Source organism: Rhinopithecus roxellana, chromosome 5 (genome assembly GCF_007565055.1).
Source record: "Rhinopithecus roxellana isolate Shanxi Qingling chromosome 5, ASM756505v1, whole genome shotgun sequence".
Lineage (NCBI taxonomy): Eukaryota > Metazoa > Chordata > Mammalia > Primates > Cercopithecidae > Rhinopithecus > Rhinopithecus roxellana.
In genome coordinates this window covers 93,239,984-93,248,877 of record NC_044553.1, presented here as the reverse complement: position 1 = coordinate 93,248,877, position 8,894 = coordinate 93,239,984, and the positions used below count along the sequence as shown (strand labels likewise).

Sequence of the window (8,894 nt, the reverse complement as noted above, 5' to 3'; positions counted from 1 at the left end):
ATTTTACAAAGAAGGCCTCAGAAGCATTTCAGAGACTTTCTCGTCAGCTCTTCTCATCACAGGCCCAGAGACCTAGGAGGACTGAATGGTTTCATGGATCAGGTCCAGGGCCCACTTCCCTGTGCAACCTGGGGACATTGCTCCCTGTTTTCCAGCTGCTCCAGCTCCAGTTGTGGCTCAAAGGGGCCCAGGTACAGCTCAGGCTGCTGCTTCAGATAATGCAATCCATAAGCCTTGGTGACTTCCACCTGGTGTTAAGCCTGTGGGTACACAGAATGCAAGAGTTGAGGCTTGGGAGCCTCATCAAGATTTCAAAAACTGTACTGAAAAGCCTGGATCTCCAGGCAGAATCCTCCTGCAGAGTTGGAGCCCTCATGGAGAACCTCTATTGGGTCAGTACAGAGAGGAAACATGGGGTTGGATCCCCCACACAGACTCTCCACTGGGGCACTGCCTAGCAGAGCAGTGAGAAGAGGGCCACCATCCTCCACACCTTAGAATGGTAGACCCACAGATAGATTGCATCTTCAGTATGGAGGAGCTTCAGGCACACAACTCCAGCCCATGAGAGAAACCATGGGGGCTGAACCTTGCAAAGCCACAGAAGCAGAGCTGCCCAAGTCTTTGGGAGCCCAACCCTTGCAGCAATGCTGCAAGTATGTGAGACACAGAGTCAAAGGAGATTATTTTGGAGCATTAAGATTTAATAACTGCCCTGTTGGGTTTCAGACTTGCATGGGGCCTGTAGCCCCTTTCTTTTGGTCTATTTCTCCCTTTTGGAATGGGAATATTTGCCCAATGCCTATACCCCCATTATATCTTGGGAGCAACTAACTTGTTTTTTGTTTCACTGGCTTATAGGTAGAAGGGACTAGTCTTGTCTCAGATGAGACTTTGGATTTTGGACATTTTAGTTAATGCTAGAATGAGTTAAGACTTTGGGAGAACTGTTGGGAAGGCATAATTGAATTTTGCAATGTGAGAAGAACATGAGATTTGGGAGAGTCCAGGGGTGGAATGATATGGTTTTGATCTGTGTCCTCACCCAAATCTCATGTTAAATTGTAATCCCCAGTGTTGAAGGTGGGGCCTGGTGGAAGGTGATTGGATCTTGGGGACAGAATTCTCATGAATGGTTTATCACCATCCCCTCAGTACTTTTCTCATGATAGTTAGTGAGTGAATTATCATGAGATCTTGTTTAAAAGTGTGTAGCACCTCCTCATTCTCTCTCTTGGTCCTGCTCCTTTCATGTAAGATGTCTGTTCCCGCTTTGTCTTCTGCCATAATTGTAAGTTTTCTGAGGCTTCCCCAGAAGCAGATGCCACCATGCTTTCTGTACAGCCTGCCAAACCATGAGCTGATTAAACCTTTTTTCTTCATAAATTACCTAGTCTCAGATATTTTTATAGAAATGTGAGAATGGCCTAATATAGGATACTATCAAGTGACCAATATTCACATTATAGAATTTAAGAAGGAGAAAAGAGCAAGGATATAATGGTAGAAAAACTTTCTAAATTTAAAGAAATAAATGGATATACAAATTTGACAAGCTCAAAAGACTCCAACTAGGATAGAACCAAAAAAGAACCCTACCAACATTCATTATAATCAAACTTTGCAGCAAGAGAAAAGCAATTCATCATATATAAGGGAACTGCCATAACATTATCAGTGGATTTCTCAGCAGAAACCTTTCATATCAGAAGGGAGTAGCATAATATATTCAAAGTAATAAAAGAAAAAAAACCTGTTAACTAAGAATACCAGGTCTAGCAAAACCATTCCAATTAAATCAGAACAATTAAAATCAGAATCTCTGTGGGGCATCTTTTTTTTTTTTTTAAAGCTTCCCCAGCAATTCTATTGTCAGTGAGTTGTAAATCACTGCTCAACAGAACCTCTTATGAAGCAAAAACATAAAGAAAAATAAGCCGGGCACAGTGGCTCACGCCTGTAATCCCAGCATTTTGGAAGGCAGAGGCAGACAGATCACCTGAGGTCAGGAGTTCAAGACCAGCCTTGGTAACATAGTGAAACCCCATCTCTACCAAAAACACAAAAATTAGCCGGGTATGGTGACACATGCCTGTAATCTCAGCTACATGGGAGGCTGAAGCATGAGAATCACTTGAACCAGGGAGGCAGAAGTTGCAGTGAGCCAAGATTGTGCCACTGTACTCTAGCCTAGGTGACAGAGTGAGCCTCCGTTTCAAAAAAAAAAAAAGGGAAAAGCACACAAGTATAGGGACATGGGGAATAAGTTAAAAATCAAAAGGACTTACTCACTACTTTCTAACATCTTTTACTTCTTGACCTTTCGAAACTTCCAAAAATTAGTAATATTATAATCTGTGTCACAGTCTTAACAGTTAAGAAAAAACATAAAATGAAGGCCTAGGAAGATCTTTGTTACTCATCTAGAATTATTTGGTATAACAGTATTTTCCAGTGGAGGAAGACTATTGGATTTCAGGCATAAAACAATGCAGAAAAAAATCTCAAGGCATGACAGGGAGAGGGAGATAACTTCTGACTCTGGTTTCCTGTGTTTCAGGCCAGGAAGAGCAAGGGGAGAAAAATATCTGTCCATGGGAACAAGTAATCATGCTTCAAAGGACAATTTCATTTGAACCCATTAATTTCCTTTTCATGCAAAATTTCAATGATAAAGCAACATAAAATATGGAGCCAAAGAAAAGGAAGAAGTTCTTCAAGGAGAATTTGTGCCTTTAAGTTTTAACTGGTACAACAGTCCTTCAGCCTGGAGGTACTCAAAGACGAATCATGAAAAAGAAAAAAAAAACTTTATTTCAAGCAGCTTCAGTGATATATGTGTGTGCCACAGCAAAGGCTGGTTGTGGCAAAGTTTCATTTCAAAGTGTATGATGTGGTCTGGGCAAGGTGGCTCATGCCTGTAATCCCAGCACTTTGTGAGGCTGAGGTGGACTGATCACCCTGAGGTCAAGAGAGACCGGCCTGGCCAACATGCCAAAACCCCGTCTCTACTGGTAATATAAAAATTAGCGAGGTGTGGTGGCGCACACCTGTAATCTCAGCTACTCGGGAGGCTGAGGCAGGAGAATCGCTTCAACCCGGGAGGCAGAGGTTGGGGATCACACCACTGCACTCCAGCCTGGGCAACAGAACCAGACTCAAAAACAAAAGAAAATAAAACAAACAAAAAAAACAAAACTGCATGATGTATAACTTTGACATTATGTGGGAATGCTTAACTTCTGCCAAAATGTAGATTTAATCCAACATTATGCCAATTTTTATATTAATTGTAGTCCCTAAGTTTTCATAACAAAAAAAAAAAGAGAATAACCTTACAATTACCTACTAAGGTAACGAACTGTGAAATCAATTCCCCAATATTGCTTTGAAAATAAACCCCTTGGTTGTTAAGAGAAATTCCAATTTCCAACTCCATCCGAATGTATTATTTAACTGGTATTCTTCAGTCATCTACTGTTGGCTTGATTGTCACTCCTCTTCTTATCTGACCCCAACCAATTAAACGCCAGTGTTTTTCAACTCTTTGGCTAAGGGCAATTTTTTCTCCTACCTCTGTGCACTTTGGATTGGTCAAAACAATTTTACCCAAATCGGCCTTGACAGCACTAACTCTCCCTCCTGTTGACAGGGATCCTATGTTCACCATGAGCACTTCATTCTTAGACAGCTTTTGAACTTTTGCTGCTTTCTTGTCTCCTTCAGTGTGTACACCTAGAAGCCGTCTAAGCAGGAAATAGGAAATTTCCAATTCTGTGAATATCTCAGGTAAAGCTCCGACTGCACCAAGTACTTGCCTCACCATTCTGTCAGCCCCGCACAAAGTGGAGTGAATTTTTGTTCCAACTCCAATAAGACCACCTAGAGCAGCATATTGCAGATCATTCTGCTCTGCAAAAAGTGATACAATTTTGGAAAAGATTGGTTTACACATAAGTTTTCCTTCACTATCTTTGGAAACAATACCAGGTCTTACTTCTATCTCCTGGCCCACCTTTAATACTCCTTTTAGGATACTACCACCAGCTACACCTCCATTAAGGTCATCAACTTCACAGCCAGGTTTGTTGACATCAAAAGATCTAATAACAATAAGCTGGGGCTCTGAAGTAAACTCTCTTGGGGGTACTGGAATTTTCTTTACTGTGTACTCACAAACAACTTCAATATTGTATTTCAACTGAGCCGAAATTGGAATAATGGGAGCTCCCTCTGCTACTGTAGCTTGGACAAATGCAAGGATCTGCTCGTATTGTTCTTTAGCCTGATTTTCTTTCACCAAATCAATTTTATTTTGTAGAATCAAAATATGCTTCAGCTTCATGATCTCTATAGCAGCCAGGTGTTCAGACGTCTGAGGCTAAGGACAAGATTCATTACCAGCTATCAACAGAAGAGCTGCATCCATCACTGCTGCACCATTCAGCATAGTAGCCATCAAAATATCATGGCCAGGACAGTTAACAAAGGAAACATGTCTGACTAATTTGAAGTTCCCTTTGGTCCCTGCAATGTCTGTAGGAAACTCATCAGGTGTACTGCTCCCACAAGATCTATAACATTCTGGCCGAGGGCAACTTGGGTCATCAAGTTTATAAATCTTAGCATTAGCATATCCAAGCTTGATTGTAATATTTCTTTCTAGTTCATTTTTGAACCTGACTGTGTGAACTCCAGAAATAGCTTTGACGACTGTGTATTTCCCATGAGCTACATGACCAATTGTACCTATATTAATTGTGGCTTGTCTGCTGCTGATAACTTCGTGTGAAAGTGGTGTCAACTTGGTAACGTCCAATGTGGTGAGATCCTGACGCGAAAGATGCAGCTGCCCCAGAGTCACTCCAGCTTCTCCACCCGCCATGTTGCCTGAAGAGCGCCTTGTGGGTTTTAAAACAGTACTTAGGACACAAGGAATGAAATGAGGGAAAGCGTCTGGAAACAACATGACTAACTGAACAACCTAGAATAACATTTTTGAAAGCTGTTTTGTAGAACACTAATTCTTTGATATGTTGATATAAGTGAAAATTATGTAGTCTAGATTGATAAATGGAAGATTCAGCACATATAAAAACAAAATTTCCTAACTGTGGAACATCTTAGAACTTTGTATTTTCTAATATGCATTCTTAATTTGTTGAGAGAAGACATGTGTTCCTAAAGGTTATTTAATTACAGAAGCAGTTTTTATTTTCATAGAGCATCTATTAGCAGTAATGTCATGAAGAACACGTTTTGGCAACAATGATAGAGCATACAGAAACAAAAACCTATTTAACTTAGTTTAAGCATGATCTTAATTAGACTGCAGAATAAAACAGTTTCAAATAAGTACTGGAAATAGGAGGCATCATTGCTAGTCAACAAATAAACACAACACATTCTTTTTAAAAATGAATACCATGGGAACAATTGCTGACTGATGTCCTTTACTGTATATGCAAATTCTAAGATATCTTCTTAGAACACAAAGGGTTCAGTGCTTAGCATATGGCCGCATTTGCATACAGTTGGCATAAATAATTTTTAGTCCTAAGTGAACTACATGAGTTAATAAGAAACAAATTTTAACCTTCAAATATTCCACCAAGTCAGTCTTTCATAATTTGGAAGCCGAAAGCTTTCTTTAGGTGTCCCTCAAAGGAGCTATAACATGCCATCTAAATTCCAAAATTCTCATATCCAGTTTCAACGTGAGACTTGAAAATTATGTAATGGTCTTTGGTAGTCATCAAAACTGTGGTTCCACTGTTGAATCCTTTTTATTTTACTTTATTTTATTTTATTTTATTTTATTTATTTTTGTTGAGATGGAGTCTCACTCTGTTGCCCAGGCTGGAGTGCAGTGGTGGGATCTCGGCTCACTGCAACCTCCACCTCCCAAGTTCAAGAGTGATTCTCCTGCCTCAGCCCCCTGAGTAGCTGAGACTACAGGTGTGCACCACCACACCCAGCTAATTTCTGTATTTTTGGTAGAGACGGGGTTTCACCGCTGGTCTTGAACTCCTGACCTCAAGTGATCTGCCTGCCTCAGCATCCTAAAGTACTGGGATTTCAGGCATGAGCCACCGTGCCAGACCCCACTATTGAATCTTTATAGTCATTTTACCTTACGGTAGGCAGACTAACATTTTCAAAACAAATCGGGTTATATCTTCATTCCAACCCCTGAATTCAAAACTCTAATGACAGGTTGTTACACTCTCAATAAAATCTGCACTCCTTACTATGGCCTATGAGGGTCTACATAATATGGTCCTTGCTAACTTTCTGATTTCAACATCTACCTTTCCTTCCTCAAATACCCCTAACTTCTTTCTGACTCCAGACCTTTGTCTTCTACCTAAAATAGTCTCCTTTCATATCACCCTTTACATTATAAACATCTTCCCACTTTTTCCTTTCATATTGGTGGGTCCCTCACCTTATTTTGGTTATTATCAAACTGCCATCTCCTCAGAGAAAGGCCTTCCTTAACCACTTTATTTAATATAGTACTTCCGTCATGCTCCAGTTTCTCACCCTCCATTTCCAGTTAATTTTCTTCATATCACTTATTACTGTCTGACACATATTTTTGGCTGACTTTCTTACCCACTGAATATAAGCTCCCTAAGGCATGGGCATTCTCTGTTGTCTTATCTATCATATCCCATGCCTGGCACAACTCAAAATTTATTGAGACTTCAGGCACAAAAGAGGTCTCAATAAATTTTTTGTAGACATGATAAAATGTGTTAAAACACTTTCTTATGTCAATACCAAATGAGCAAAATATAAGTATCATGTAATGCTAATAGACAATTATTTATTTGTTTATTTTGTCTGCGGGGGTACTTATTTTTGTCAACAGTCAAAAGTCAGGTAACAAATATTTACTGAAAGCTTACTGCAAGGCAGTGACTATTCTGGTAATCACACTTAAGAAAGAATCATGGGTCTGGGCACAGCAGCTCACGCCTGTAATCCCAGTGCTTTGAGAGGCTGAGGTGGGTGGACCAACTGAGGTCAGGAGTTTGAGACCAGCTTGACCAAACTGGTGAAACTCCATCTCCACTAAAAATACAAAAGTAGCCCAGTGTGGTGGCGCATGCCTGTAATTCCAGCTACTCAGGAGGCTGAGACAGGAGAATCACTTAAACCTGGGAGGCAGAGGTTGCAGTGAGCTGAGATTGTGCCACTGCACTGCAGCTTGGGAGGCAGAGTGAGACCCCTTCTCAAAAACAAACAAACAGAACAAACAAACAAACAAATAAAAGAAAGAACCATGGGGCTGGCACAGAGGCTCCTGCCTGGAGAGGAAAAAATAAACTTGATAAACCTCTAGCAATAATGACACAGATTAACAGAGACAAGACAAAAATCATCAATGCCAGCAATGGCACAGGAAATATCATGGCAGATTCCACAGCCATTAAAAGGAAAATAAGGCCAGGCATGGTGGCTTACACTTATAATCCCAGCACTTTGGAAGGCTGAGGCAGGTGAATCCCTTTAGCCCAAGAGTTCGAGACCAGCCTGGGCAACATGGTGAAACCCTGTCTCTACAAAAAATACAAAAATTAGATGGAAGTGGTGGCACATGCCTGTAGTCTCAGCTATTTGGAAGGCTGAGATGGAGGGATCGATTGGGTCTGGGAGGTCAAGACTGCAGTGAGCCATGATTGTGCCACTGCACTCTAGTCTAGGTGACAGAGTGAGACCCTGCAAAACAAAGAAGAAAGAAAGACAGAAAGAGAGAGAGAGAGGGAGAGGAAGGAAGGAAGGAAGGAAGGAAGGAAGGAAGGAAGGAAGGAAGGAAGGAAAACAAATAAATAAGGAATACTACTGCATTAGTCAGGGATATATATATAGCATACATATATATGCATATATATATATTTAGAAAATATGTGATTATGGAGGCTGGTAAATCTAAAATTTGCACGCTGGGCTGTCAGGCTAGAAACCCAGAGGAGACCTGATGCTATAGTTTGGCCCAGAATCTACAAAGAACTCAAACAAATTTACAAGAAAAAACCCCATTGAAAAGTAGGCAAAGGATATGAACAGACACTTCTCAAAAGAAGACATTTATGCAGCCAACAGACACATGAAAAATGCTGACATCACTGGTCATCAGAAAAATGCAAATCAAAAGCACAATGAGATACCATCTCACGCCAGTTAGAATGGCAATCATTAAAAAGTCAGGAAACAACAGATGCTGGAGAGGATGTGGAGAAACAGGAACACTTTTACACTGTTGGTGGGAGTGTAAATTAGTTCAACTGTTGTGGAAGACAGTGTGGCAATTCCTCAAGGATCTAGAACTAGAATTACCATTTGACCCAGCAATCCCATTACTGGGTATATACCCAAAGGATTATAAATCATGCTACTATAAAGACACATGCACCCTTATGTTTATTGTGGCACTATTCACAATAGCAAAGACTTGGAACCAACCCAGATGTCCATCAATAATAGACTGGATTAAGAAAATGTGGCACATATACACCATGGAATACTATGCAGCCATAAAAAAGGATGAGTTCATGTCCTTTGCAGGGTTGTGGATGAAGCTGGAAAACATTCTCAGCAAACTATCACAAGGACAGAAAACCAAACACCACATGTTCTCCCTCATAGGTGGGAACTGAACAATGAGATCACTTGGACACAGGGTGGGGAACATCACAGACTGGGGCCTGTCGCAGGGATGGGGGCCTGGGGGAGGGATAGCATTAGGAGAAATACCTAATGTAAATGACGAGTTGATGTGTGCAGCAAACCAACATGGCACATGTATACCTATGTATCAAACCTGCACGTTGTGCACATGTACCCTAGAACTTAAAGTATAATAAAAAAATTAAATAAATAAATAA

The 8,894-nt window shown here is 40.6% G+C and overlaps 2 pseudogenes across 2 annotated transcripts; both read right to left on the bottom strand.

Moving 5' to 3' along the window:
• Positions 1 to 3,447: 3,447 nt before the first annotated feature.
• LOC115897687 lies at positions 3,448 to 4,643 on the bottom strand (annotated as a pseudogene). The gene has a single exon (XR_004057460.1). The product of XR_004057460.1 is annotated as a eukaryotic translation initiation factor 2 subunit 3 pseudogene (transcript).
• Positions 3,467 to 4,893, bottom strand: LOC104662166 (annotated as a pseudogene). Its single transcript, XR_747950.2, has one exon. The product of XR_747950.2 is annotated as a eukaryotic translation initiation factor 2 subunit 3 pseudogene (transcript).
• Between the last annotated feature and the right edge of the window lie 4,001 nt (positions 4,894 to 8,894).